Raw genomic sequence first — 14917 nt, 5'->3', positions numbered from 1 at the left:
CCCACTCCACCATATATTCCCGAAAGGCCAAGTACCAGAGGAAGTATTCAGTGGTCAAATCCAGGGTTGAGGAGAAGGTCCTAGCTACAGTCACAAAGCCAGTTGGTGGTGACAAGAATGGTGGTGCCCGAGTGGCTAAGCTGCGCAAAATGCCTCTGTGTTTATTAGTCTATGGAAGATGTGCCTCAGAAGCCACTGAGTCCTGGCAAAGGGCAATTAAAAACAATTGTACTCGGCTTTGATAAAATATTAATAAAGTTAATGATTTCTAGCTTTAACATTTGAAATTTGCTGTTTGCTCTTCAGTGGTACAAAACTACCTTGAGGTGGCCTTCACCTTTTAAACTGATAAAGCCACTGGTAAGTGGTTTTGATTTTTTTTCTTTAAGGTGTGCACTTTATTGAACTGGTCAAGTCAATGTACAGATAAAGTCCTGGCTCCTCCATATCGAAATCAACCCAGAGGAATCCCCAAAGCTTCATCCTTCTATATTTGGGAGGCCAACAAAAGGAGAGGAACCCCCAATGGCTGATCATTTAAAAAAATCAAACTTAATTAGTATTATGGTAGAAGAATTTTCTTTTTTTAGGTTACATAACTTACGCAAAATTAATGCTATTCCCCCCTGTGCCCCGTGTGCATATGGTGGGAGGTGGGCTGGGAGCCAGTCCCCCTTCTCCAGAAATCTGGAAGTGGAGTCGGCTTTTGAATAGGGCAGGAGTTTCCTGTCATATGGCATTGAACAATATTTGGAATGACCATTTACAAAAAAAGAAAGAAAGAAAAGAAGAATGTATAACATTTTTGGCCACATTGTGGAACATAGAGATGTTCTCTCACCATCACTGTTCCTGTTTTTAAATCTTTTTTTTTAAATGTTTTCCTGTTTTTAAATCTTGATTCAAGTGACCATTGGCAAATTTAACAAAGGAAATGGGGAAGATACAAATGGCACGAGTAAGAAATGAAGTGGCCTGCAGCACAGCAGAACAAATGGAAATTAAAAGGATAGTAACAGAACACTATGAAGAACTGTACTTAAAAAATTGAAAACCTAGTTTGAAGTATTGAATTAGATGATATGTAAATTACTTGCCAATAAATGTTGAAAAGAGTCAAAAACCTAAAAAAAATGAACAAATTTCAAGAAACACACAATATACCTAGTAGTAAACCTTAACAGATCCATAATAAATGAAGAAGTTGATCAGGACATAAAAAGACTCTCAACACACAAAAGTCAGAGCCTAGATATCTTCACTGGAGCATTTAGAGAAGAGCTGGCACCAATTCTACTAAACTATTGGAGTATACAGAAAAGGATGAGAAACTCTCAAATTTATTTTATGAAACTAACATAACCCTGATATCAAAACCAGAAAGAGATATCACTAAGAAAGAAAATTATAGATTAATAACCTTCATGAACATAGATGCAAAAATTCTCAAAAAAAATCTAGCCAGTAATATCCAATAATATATATATTTTAAATCATGTCTAAGTGGGATTCATACCAGGTGTACAAGGATGCTTCAACATTAGAGAAACAATCATATAATCCATCAGATCATTTTTTAAAGAAAAGGAGCATATGGTCATATCAACGGATATAGAATAGGCATTTGTCAAAATTCAACACTCATCCCCGATAAAAACGCTCAACAAAATGGAGATTGAAGGGGAATTCTTCAACATAATAAGAGGCATATATACAAAATCAATGGCCAACATTATTGTCAATGGAGAGAAACTGAAAGCACTCCCCTGGAGAACAGAAACCAGAAAAAGATGCCCTTAATGACCACTCTTATTCAATATTGTGCTGGAAGTCTTTGCCAGAGCTACAACAAAGGGAAATCAAAAACATACATAAATATAATAATATCTCATAGTCATGGATAGGAAGACTTAACATGGTGAAAATGTCAATACTTCGCCTACCACTCATCTGTCAGTTCATCATACTGTGGTGTCTTTCATGTTGCTGTGATGCTGGAAGCATAACAAAACAAATTGAGAAAACAAGTTGCTGGTCCTGGAGGATCAGGACAATAGTCTCAGAGGACACCACGGTCAAGTGGCAGAACATAATTCTCAAAGACAATGTTCTTCCTCCTACTTTGATGAGTAGCAACTGGGAGAAAGAAAAAAGATGAACATTAGAAGACACATGGAGACAATTAGTCCAATGAACTAATGGACCTCACAAGCATCAATCTCCATAATCTTGACCAGAAAAACTAGATAGTGTCTGGTTACCACTACCAACTTCTCTAAAAATGATTATGTTAGAAAATTCTATATAGAGTGAGAAACAATGTGAAACAAACCCCAAAATCATGAGAGATCAGATTTACAGATTAACAGAGGCAGGTGAAACAAATTGTGTATATGTTGTTTCAACAAAATGAATTGTTAAATGTGAAACTGATTATCTTCTCTGTAAATCTTCACCTAGTTACCAATGAAAGTTTAAAAAATGAAGATTATCAATTAAAAATAGGGTCAAATTTATAGCACAGACACTTTCAAACATAATGAAAAGCAACAGAAGGCAAATTAGATGTCTGAAACCTCCTAAAATTAGAAAATTACGTGCATCAAAAGATTCCACCCAAAGAGTAAAAAGAGAACCTAGTGACAGGGATAAAAAAATGGCAATGACAAATGAGAAAAGACACTAATCTCTGAAATTTATAGTAAGCTTCAATACCTCACCCACACATAAACAATAGGCAAAGGACATAAATACATTCTTCTCCAAAGAAGACATTCAGGCTGCCAAAAAAAACATATGAAGAAATCAGTGGTAGGATTCAAATAATTTAACAACCAGTTCACTTCCCTGATGACTATTTTAACTATTAAAAAAACCAATCAAAAGTTAGTGTATTAGTAGCCATCTATCTGAGAAGCATCAAAGCCCACATGGAAGAAGCAAGCGAGCCTGTTTGACCACAAGGTGCAGAAGGGACCAGTTATCAGACATCAAAGAACTAGAAACCATATCAGTGGGTCTCCACCTCCCTGATATGATCAATGAAGCCAAATGTGTGCATAAGCAAATGTGGCGAAGAAAGCTGATGGTGCCCACCTATCAAAAGATATAGCGTCTGGGGTCTTAAAGGCTTGAAGATAAACAAGTGGCCATATAGCTCAGAAGCAACAAAGCCCACATGGAAGAAACACACCAGCCTGTGTGACCCCAAGCTGTCCAAGGGATCAGGTATCAAGCATCAAGGAACAAAAAATCATATCACTGAAAATGTGGGTGAATGCAGAGTGGAGACTCAAAGCCCAATGGTAGCCAACCGGACACCCCTTGCTGAGGGGTTGTGGGGAGGAGATGAACCAGGCAGGGTGCAGGGTAGTAACGATGAAACATATAACTTTCCTCTAGTTCTTAAATACTTCCTCCCTCTCCCCCCATCCCACTATCATGATCCCAGTTCTACCTTGCAAATCTGGCTAGACCAGAGGATGTACATTGGTACAGATAGCAACTGGAAACGCAGGGAATCCAGGACAGATGACTCCTCCGGAACCAGTGATGAGAGTGGCGATGCCTGGAGGGTGGAGAGAATGTGTGGTAGAAAGGGGGAACTGATTACAGGAATCTACGTAGAGCCTCCTCCCTGGGGGAGGGACAGCAGAGAAGACGTTAGATAGTGTAATATATGACAAAATAATAATAATATATTAATAATGAAAGGTTCATGAGGTAGGAGGGAGTGGGGAGGGAGAGGGAAAATGAGCAGCAGATATTAAGGGCTCAAGTGGAAGGCAAATGTTTTGAGAATGATGATGGCAACAAATGTACATATGTTCTTGATACAATGGATGCATGTATGGATTGTGATAAGAATTGTACGAGCCCCCAACGAGGTATAAATTACCAAGGGCACATGAGGGAGGGGGGAAAGGGGAGGGAGGGGGGAAAAAAAAGAGGACCTGATGCAAGGGGCTTAAGTGGAGAGCAAATGCCTTGAGAATGATTGGGGCAGGGAATGTATGGATGTGCTTTATACAATTGATGTATGTATATGTATGGATGGTGATAAGAGTTGTATGAGTCCCTAATAAAATGTAAAAAAAGAAAAGAGAAAAAAATGATTGGGGCAAAGACTGTACAGATGTGCTTTATACAACTGATGTATGTATATGTATGAATTGTGATAAGAATTGTATGAGCCCCTAATAAATTGTTAAAATTAAAAAAAAAAAGAATTGTACGAGCCCCCAATAAAATTATTTTTTTAAAAGATTAAAAAGGTAGTTTATTATTTCATACACTTAATACTTAAATAGGAACAGTAATAGAAGTACACAAAATTAGATTGTTATAAAAATAGTTTCAAATATTAATGAAAATATTAACTAATACCTAACAAAAACAATAAAATTGTTATTTAAGATCTTTCCATATTACTTCTTGATTGGCATCCTCACTTGAAATATTCTTCTTTTTTATCTGAGCATCATCAGTTGTGTGATCTTTTCACTGTAACAGGAGGATGCCATTCCTTTAGAGGTAGTCCAATTAGGCAATAGTCATTGTGTTTGATATAGTAGAAATAGTTAAGTGACTTCTCTTCTCTGAACATATTATGTTCATTTTTGAAAAACCACTTTCCACTTCTGCTGCACTTACAGCAACTGTTCTGACAGTATTATTAGCTCTTTCAATGCTCTCAGGGGTTCACTCATCATCCCTTGTGGGAATTTGGGTGTAACACAAAGCTGAAACAAATAACAGTGTGTCCTGGTTGCCTGGTACTTTTCCTTTTTATGTTATGTGCTTTTTATCTGAAGTAACAAACTCAAGGCATTAAAAATGTACTAATTCATCAAAAGTATGATGATTTTTATGAAATAAATAAATAAACATTACCAGGATAGCTCTCTCTAATTGTTATACCTACGGACGTAATGAACATTACTATGGTGCTTAGAATATGCTGTTGCACAGATGAACAGTAAAAGAGTAAGGAATGTAAATTTGCGATTTCCACCGTGGGTGGCTGCCCAGTGGCCCACCTTAGAGAGAACCCTTATGAAAAGTGCCATTTTAACAACTGGTTTGTTGAACTCAACAAAAAATTAGATATTTGGTTCTGCTGAACCAGAGGAACCAGCTGAATCCCGTCACTGGAAGAAAGGCTTGTGATCATTAGCTGTTTGAGAAGTGCAAATATAAGCAACAATGAGATTTCATCTCACCCCAACATTAGTAGCAAAGTTCAAAAGAAAAGGGGAAAAATGGTAGTGAAGGTGTAGAGCGGTGGTTCTCAACCTTCCTAATGCCAAGACCCTTTCATACAGTTCCTTATGTTGTGGTGACCCCCAACCATACAATTATTTTGGTTGCCACTTCATAACGGTAATTTTGCTACTGTTTTGAATTGGGTGACCCCTGTGAAAAGGTCGTTCGGTCCCCAAAGAGGTCGCAACTCACAGGTTGAGAACCGCTGGTGTAGAGAGACTAGAACCCTCACACACTGTTGGTTGGGGCTGCAATGTGTTGCAATCACTGTGAAAAACAGTATGGTGCCTCCTTAAATAATTGGAACTAGAAATAGCATATGACACTTATACATTCCTCTACTTCATATATATCCTCGATTAATAAGTACCATGGCATGAATAGATATATGCACACCCATATTCAGCACAGCAGTATTCATAATAGCAAAAGATGGAAACAACTTAAATGCTCACTAGTGGAAGAATAGATAAATAAACTTTGGTAGGTGCATACACACAATAGAATACCACTCGATGTTAAATACTGAAAATGAATCTGAAACATCTCACAACATGGATAAAGCTAGAGGACATCCTGCTGACTAAAGTTAGTCAATAAGAAAAGAACAATTAAATTAAAGCTTGTTTTGCTTAGTTGGTAAGAAAAGGTCAAATATCTTATGAGATTACTATTATTAAAAAAGCCAAGAAATTTTCCCACACTCCACGTAACATTTTTTATTGCAACCCAGAATAGGAGGGGAAGGAGAAGTCATGGGCTAGAGGGCAGTGGTGAAGTGGAAGGAATACAACGTAAGAGGGAGGTTAAAGAAATGATGGAAGCAGGGAACCCCACTAAGAGGTAAAGGTATGCAAGAGTTAAAGGAGACAGAGGCAAAGACTGTTATAGATAGAATCCTGCAACAGCGGGGATCTAAGAGTAGATGCTTGGATAGGCATGTAGGCCGAACAGGTAGGAGATTGAGAGTGGGAGTGTCCCTGAAAGTACCTATTAGTAAAACAGAGAAGGTTTGTATATATGTATCTTTGCTGCAAATATATCCGAACGTGTCGGGGCACACAGAGGACAAAGTTAGAAAAACTCATTCAACATAACCAAACCCTTTGAAGGCACCAGTTGCTGGCCATGGTGGAATAGGATCAGAGTCTCAAGGGACACCAAGTTATGCTCTGAATCCTACTTTCGTGAGTAGCAACTGGGTTCTTGGAGGTTCATGAGTAGCCATTTAAGTTGCAAACATTGGTCTCTCTTCATGCATAGGGAAAAAAGAAGCCACACAACTATCAGCCTCCAGGTACCCTGCTAACATCATTGATTGGGCTAAAAAGGATTATATTAGAAGGTCCTGAATAGAGTGGGAGAAAAATGTGGTACAGAACTCCAAATCATTAAAGAGACCAGGATTATTTCATTTGATAGAGACAAGTAAGACTCCTAAGATTTTTGTCTTTAATCCGCCTTCAGGTTTGGAATTGAACTCACTCTTTTGTTAGAATACTCAACCATTTAAAGTTCAAAAGGGTAACATTTACTCAAGGAGGAATAGAAAAAGAAGACAAGGGAGGAAATGGGAAAGGATTGAAATGGATGAGTTGAAATAACATGTGTGTAATTGATAAGACAGATGATATGTTTTGCAAACCTTCACCTGAAACACACAAAAAATCAAAATTACACACACACACACACACACACACACACACACACATACACACACCACTTGTCTATCAGTTTGGCAAACTGGTGGCTTGTCTGTGGCTGTGATGCTGGAAGCTAAATGCCAGCAGGGACACCCAAGTGAACAGGTTTCAGCGGAGCTTCCAGACTAAGAACAAAGAAGGACTCAGATGCCCACTTCAGAGAAAAGAGCTGCTGAAAACGTTACGCATAGAATCAAAACACTGTCGGATACTAAAGGCCTAATAAATGGAAACAGAACATTATCAGAGATAGTGGTGGACGATGGGGTCCTTGGTCAGAGGGCACTCAGCATGTGACTGAGGGGGAGCTGGATTCTGGGAGTGGAGTCGATCACGGTGACATAAGTGGGGTAAAGTCTGTGGGATTTTCATTTACTGATGTGGAACGACTCAAGGTAAAGAGAAACAGTGGCAAAAATCTAATGATCAGAAGTTGGAAAGTATGAAGTGTGAATCTAGGAAAATTGGAAGTCGTAAGAAATGAAATGGAACATCAGGGAGGTGCACACTCCTTAGAAAAGTTAGCCATTTGAGATCAAAAGGGCAGTATTTGACCAAAGAGAAAGTTCCGAAGGCAAGAAGAGTTCAGAAAGAGGAGGAATGGACACCAAAACACAGGTGGGGGATAAGGTGGTGGGGGCTGTAGGATGCGTGATTGCACCTTGTGGGGGCTGTAAGATGAGTGATAGCACTTTGGGGGGGGGTTGCAAGGTGTTAAAGGGAAAATTTCCACCCCCAGCCAGTCCTGGGGCTTTGGGGTTCAGCTCAAGGGTTGTCCCTCTGGGACATGGGGTATAGTGAATGGTGTGACCCTTTGCTGAGACGCCTATACAGTAGGGTACGCTGAGCCCCTCTCAGGTTGCCCGTATGGGCTCCAATAAAGTTCTTCCCTTTTGTTTAAAAAAAGGGCGAGGGGAGATTGATCTGCTCTGTAAATCTTCATCAATCCACAATAAAAAGTGAAAAGCAAAGACAGGTGAGAAACCGCTTCAGGTCCTCTTCAGCGCCACTATTCCCACGGCGGCTGGAGTTGCTAGCAAGAGCAGGAGAAAGGCCACCTCAATGGGAGCACGAGTGAATTAAGAGGACGCCAGAAGAATGGGAGTAGAATGGACTGAGACTTGTCTGCCTCCCTGCCTGATAACCAGAGCCCAGAGTCATGTCCAATGCCTCACCTGCCTGTAGCCCACCCACAATCCACAGCTGCAAAAGTCTGGGTTTGGGGTCTTTAAAACCATTAAACAAAAAACAAAAACAAAAAAATAAACCCCAAGCTTATTGCCATGGAGTTGATTCTTATTTATGGCAACCCCATAGTTCAGGGAAGAACTGCTCCCAGGGATTTCTGAGACTGTCACTGTGGACTGTTACTGTTTTGCTTTCTACCTCAGCAGCCCAGTTCACTCTGCGCCCTCACTGCCATTGAGTGGATTCCAACTCATAGTGACCCTATAGGACAGAGTAGAACTGCCCCCTGTGGGTTTCTGAGACTGTAACTCTGTCTGGGAGTAGAAAGCCTGGTTTTTCTTCCGAGGAGCAGCTGGTGGATTCAAACGGCTGACCTGGAAGTCAGCAGCCTATAATGTAACCACTATGCCACCAGGGCTCTTTGAAGGAGAGTTGCTGACCCTGAAAACCAAATAAAAACAACTTATGTGGTTGAACATTGCCTCAACATGTTAAGTGACGTATGCACACATACACACACACACACATATATATGTATAACAAAATGAAACCAAATTATTTTTAATCATTTTATCAGGGGCTCTTAAAGCTCTTATAATATTCCATACATCAATTTATGGATTGTGATAAGAGCTGTACTAACCCCCAATAAAAGTATTTAATTAAACATTCCATACATCAATTGTATCAAGCATATTTGTACATATGGTCCCATCATCACTTTCTAAACATTTACTTTCTATTTAAACCCTTGGTATCAACTCTTCTTTTTTCCCTCCCTCCCCCTCGCACCCTCAAGACCCTTTGATAAATTATAAATTATTATTGTTTTCATATCTTACACTGGCAGGTATTTGTGTGTGTGTTATGCATCAATCATTGTGATCGGTTCCCCCTTTCTTCCCCACCTCCCCCAACTTTCCCTCTACCCGCCTAGTATCACTACTCCCACTTCTGTTCCTGAGGGGTTTATCTGACCTGAATCCCATGTGTCATGAGCTCTTATCTGTACCAGTGTACTTGCTCTGGTCTAGCCAGAACTGAAAGGCAGGAGTGGGATCATAATAGTGGGGGGTGAGGAAGCCTCAAAGAACCAGAGGAATAGTGTGTGTTTCTTCGGTGCTATACTGCACCCTGGTTGACTAATCCCTTCCTTGTGACCCTTCTGTGAGGGGATGTCCTATTGTCTACAGATGGGTTTTGGGTCTCTGCTCCAACCCCCTTCATTCTCAACAATATCGGGGGGGGTTTTGTTTTGTTTAGTTTTGGGTCTTCTGGTGCCTGTTAACCTGATTCTGTTGACACCTCGTGATCACACAGGCTGGTGTGCTTCCTCCATGTTAGCTTGTTGCTTCTCCGCTAGATGACCAGTTGTTTAACTTCAAGCCTTTAAGACCCCAGACACTATATCTTTTCATAGCTGGACACCATCAACTTTCTTCACCACATTTGGTTATGTACCCACTTTGTCTTTGGCCATCATGTGGGGTGGCGGTGAACGTCACAGAATGCCAGGTTGTTAGAACTAAGTGTTCTTGCATTGAGGGAGGGCTTGAGCAGAGGTCCAAAGGCCATCCACTTCCTCAATGCATTGCCATATAAATATATGTACATAGGCCAATACTTTTTTATGAATGAACATATTTACACAAGTGCACACCTATGTTTATACCTCTATCCATTCCTAGATCTTCCCTCTGTTTCCTTTTACCTTCCTTCTGCCCCACCATCATGCTCGCCCTTCTGCCTCTTAGTAATTCCTCTCAACTAGATTGCTGTTGCTCCAACACCCCCAGGATCTCTACGTCCTCCTCATTGTTGCTTTTAATTCCCTTGTTGTTCCCCTGTCTGTGGTGGTGTTCGCTCACCACTCCTTTCCCCTGCCTCCTCCTTCCCCAAGTCCCTCCAGAACCGTCGGTCCTGTTGCTTTCTCCTCGCGCTTGCTTCCTGTGCCTATTTCTTCATTTTCTGATCTAACAACGGGAGCACCAGGAGGGTGATTCTACCTGGATGCCATCTTGACTCCTCTCTGATCAAACAAAATTCTATGTGATCATAGCTGATATTTAGAATCAACTACCTTCTTCCACCCATTCACTATTCCCTTTGCTCTCAGCAAGCACTCCAGCTCCTTGTGTTTTGTTTTTGTTTTTTTTAAAACAAGCGCTCGCCAGTTTTATTTAAAAAAATATTGCAGGATTTATTTTTCACCAGTCTGTTCTGGCATGCTTCTAATGATATCAGAATCACGTAGAAGATAAAATAATTTTACATTAATGAATGGCAACAAATTGTTGCAGAATCCCTACTTTAGACATAAATCTGCAATTCAGCATTTGTTATTCCCTAATTATTTCACGACAGTCATCTTGAACTTGATCAAAAATCCCTAGAGTACCAGCCACATACAGAAATTCAGACTTATCACCTGCATTTAAAAAACCAGGCTCAGGGAAAGAACTCAGCCTGGGGACACATGCATGGTCTTAATATAGCGAATGTTTAGCCTGCCCTGGCTACCACAAAACCAGGACGGCGAGAATATTCGCATCCTTGTGGTCTTTTATCTGGTAGGGTGATTCCCAACCTTCATTTGTGAAGGGTTCAGATCATTAGTAGTCATGTCAGAATTGGGATGCTGCAGTTTTCCATTGATTTTAATCACAGGGTATGTCTTAGGCTGAGTTTTCTAGAGAAGCAAAAGCAATGAAGCTTATGTATTTTTTTTAGCTTAAGGAAATGGTTCATATGGTTGTAAAGGTTGGCAAGTTCCAAGTCCATGGGTCAGATGTCAGGTGGGAGACTTCTCCTGACTTGCATAGCTGCAGGGGCTGGTGATACCAAGATTGGCAAGTCAAAAGAAAAACTGCTGGCTGTGAAGGCGAATGAATCCAAAGTTGGCAGGTAAGATAGTAGAGTACTGACTTATAGGCTGTAGAGGCTCATGAGTCCCAGGATTGCTGGCCAAAGAAGCAGAGGCTAGATGACGATGATGAGCCAGACGCAAGTTCCAAATGTAGCAAAAAACAAAGGAGCTTTGCCTGAGGAAAATCCCTTTCAATTGTTTAGCTGCTCATAACATATGTCATCATGAGGCTGATTACATTGTATCAGTTCTCATCCTAGAGCAGTGGTTCTCAACCTTCCTCATGCCATGACCCTTTAATTCAGTTCCTCATGTGGTGGTGACCCCCAACCATAAAATTATTTTTGTTGCTACTTCATAACTGTAATTTTGCTACTGTCATGAATTGTAATGTAAATATCTGATATGCAGGCTCTATTTTCATTGTTACAAATTGAACATAATTAAAGCATAGTGATTAATCACAAAAACAATATGATCACAAAACAATATGTAATTATATATTGTGAGATATCTATTTCTAATTAAAAATAAATGAAATTTTATCTTGAATCATGGTGTAACATGGGTAACAGTCTTAATAGAACAACAGTAAACCGCATTGCTACATTTTGTGACAGTATGTGTAAAAAGCCCACTTCAGTGCGAAGGTTGAGATTGCTTCTTTTCACCAGATCAGAAATTCTTGGGGCAGTCTTTGCAAGAGCATAACAAAGATCATCTTCCACAAGTCTACTTCTGTTGTTAGACTTGATAACCAACAAGCTGGAAAACTCTGTTTCACAAAAATATGTTGTCGAAAATGGAAGAAGGCACAAGACAATCTCAGAAAGAACAGGATATGACTGCAAACACTTGATCCAGAATTTTGTAACTAGCATTGTAGAGAAATCTTGCTGCATTGCTATTAATAAGTCCAATGAACTCCTTTGGTGCTGTCTCAGGAACATCTTCAACTTTGACTGTAAATGGGTTTCTAGCAAGTGCAAATGGGGTGTCAGGTAAATTTGATAGTATGGTAACATTTCATCTCCAAGCATGTCCAATTGTTCTTTCACAGAAATTATCCTTATAATCCTGTGTCTGTTTCAATGTCATGTTCCTCAAAGAAAGCAGATAAGGTAGGCAACATGTAAATTTTATTGTCATCCGTTTTTAAAAAAAGATTTTATAGTATATTAATTCTCTAGTGAAAATCTACATAACCACTGCAGATCAAGGCACCGTAGGCTCTTTATTCTGTCTTTTTGCCAGCGCCAACGTTGCCCTTTGCAGTCCCCCTGACCTTCTTCATTCTGTTCTTATGCTCCTTGTGCTGTTGAGGTCTTTTGCTTCTCCTAGAGGCCGTGTCTTGCAAGTCTGTGTTTAGGTTCACTTTTCTTTGCATCATCCAAAGAATTATAAATCACAACGAAGCCAGTAGTTTTGCCACCACCAAAATGGGTTCTAAATCCAAATACAAAAATGACATCTGGTGCGGTCTTGTACATTTTGGCTAGTTTTTCACGAATTTCTGTCTTAGGAGTTGTTGCTTTCCCAGGGTGAAGGTCATCAATGACCATTTGTTTTCACTGAAGTATTCAGTTGGTCATGAACTTCCTGGTCCGGATGGTCATTGTGTCATTCATGATGGCCCAGAACTCTCAAGCAGCCAGAGACGAAAAGCCATCCATATATATTTTTTTAACCAAAGCTGAAGTTTCATTTGGAATGATTGGATCATTTCAGATAAATTGAGGCATGTTGCATTTGGTCCTTGCAGTGATAAATTTAACTCATTCAAGATGACAAAGATGTCAACTAAGTAAGCTATTTTCTGCAGTTCACTTTGATCGCTGAAAAGTGCTTCAAACTGCGGTCTTGCTTTCTGATTAAAAAAAAAACGTTTTGAGTTCATCACGAAGCTAAGAAACACATTTTAAAACTTTTTCTCTCAACAACTTCAGTGTGAAATAGCAGAGCATTATTCGACACACCCGACTCGTTGCACAGTTGCGAAAACAGTTGACTGTTTAAAATGCTCACCTTTTATAAGGCATCATCAGAACAAAAAAAAACCTTACCATAGTGAATGAAGGGGGAAGAGCAGAGTGGAGTCCCAAAGCCCATTTGTCAGCCACTGCAGATCCCCTTGCAGAGGGGTCTAGGGGAGGAGATGGGCCAGTCAGGGTGCTATGTAGCACCGATGAAGAATACAGCTTTCCTCCAGTTCCTAAATGCTTCCTCCACCCCACCTCCCGCCCCCTCCCCAATTATCATGATCCGAATTCTACCTTGTAAGTCTGGATAGAGCAGAGGATGTACACTGGTGCATATAGGAGCTGGAGGCACAGGGAATCCAGAGCGGATGATACCTTCAGGACCAGGGGTGTGAGGGGTGATACTGGGAGGATAGAGGAAGAAGGGGTTGGAAAGAGGGAACCGATTACAAGGATCTATGAGTGACCTCCTTCCTGGGGGCTGGACAAGAGAAAAGGGGGTGAAGGGAGACGTCGAACAGGGCAAGATATGACAAAATAATGATTTATAAATTATCAAGGGCTCATGAGGGAGGGGGGAGCATGGAGAGAGGGGGGACAAAAGAGGACCTGATGCCAGGGTCTTAAGTGGAGAGCAAATGCTTTGAAAATGATGAGGGCAATGAATGTACAGGTGTGCTTTACACAATTGATGTATGCATGGATTGTGGTAAGAGTTGTATGATCCCCTAATAAAATGTTTAATAAAATAAAATGCTCACCTTCATGACGCTTTTCATTACTTCTTGTAACTTGTGTGGCAGCTAAATGTTGCTAACATTAATAATAAATATTGCTAATATTTGCCAATGAATCATACATTGAGTTCTGATGACTTTTGCTGACTCATTCAGTACCAAATGTAGAAATCCAGATCGACATCCTAGCATCGCTGGAACAACATCTATGCAAACACCACAAAACTTTACCCAAGAGATTTTATGCTCTTTCAGAAATGAACCAATGGTGTCAAATACATCACGGCAGTAGTTGTCCTTTCAAGAGGTTTGCAAAAAAGAAACTCATCTTTAAAGTTGCCATCATTAATATACCTCACATAAACCAGTAACTGGGACCCATTTGCAATGTCTGTAGATTCATAAAGTTGGATGCTAAATATTGGAAGTGGACCAGATTTAATTTCCTGGATTACCTGATCAAGAATATCAGCAGACATGTCATCTATTCTTTTGTGGGCAATGTCGTTAGATTAGGAAATTGCACTCAATTTCGTAACAAATTTGTCTCAGATCATAACTCGAATAATCTCTTTGGCTGCTGGCAGCAGTACATCCTCAACAATGGTGTGAGGTTCCATGGTTCTGGCGATTCTGAGTGCCACCAAATATGAAGTTTCAATGGCTGCTATGTTTTGTTTGTGGTACTTGCCACCAGTGTCAAGTATGGCTTTCTGGAGTCCATCAACTTTGCTTCTAAAATAGTTGGTATCCTTGACGGCAAAGCCCAGATGCTTGCTATCAAAATGGCATTTTAGTTGGTTTGGCTTCATAAATTCGGCTGATAGAACTTCACAACAAATAACACATTGTGGTTTCTCAATTCCTGCTGTAATTATTGAGGCAAAGCCATACTGTAAAAAAATCCTCACCATATTATTTTTTTTAACGTTCTTCTCTACACGTCCACTGTCATGGAATGGTTTGCTAATGAAAGTAATATATAGCAATAGCTTTAATAATACAAAAGATGATACATGGCATAGTTCAGTCAATACAGTTCATTAAAGTTTCCTATGATTTACCATACTCTGTTGTTGTTGTTTTATATACCTGTGAATATCACAAGGGGGCAGTATTCACATCAACCACAGCTGGATATAAAAAGACCAATCAGCATCCAGATTAAATTCCCATGGT

General features: G+C 40.0%; 1 non-coding gene across 1 annotated transcript; it reads right to left on the bottom strand.

The window, feature by feature from the left end:
* Nucleotides 1-10575: 10575 nt before the first annotated feature.
* Nucleotides 10576-10707, bottom strand: LOC142435306 (small nucleolar RNA SNORA72). The gene has a single exon (XR_012781385.1). It is a non-coding gene; the product is annotated as a small nucleolar RNA SNORA72 (small nucleolar RNA).
* Nucleotides 10708-14917: the final 4210 nt, after the last annotated feature.

The sequence above is a fragment of the Tenrec ecaudatus genome, chromosome X (genome assembly GCF_050624435.1).
Source record: "Tenrec ecaudatus isolate mTenEca1 chromosome X, mTenEca1.hap1, whole genome shotgun sequence".
Taxonomy (NCBI): domain Eukaryota; kingdom Metazoa; phylum Chordata; class Mammalia; order Afrosoricida; family Tenrecidae; genus Tenrec; species Tenrec ecaudatus.
This window is presented reverse-complemented; position numbering and strand designations above follow the sequence as displayed.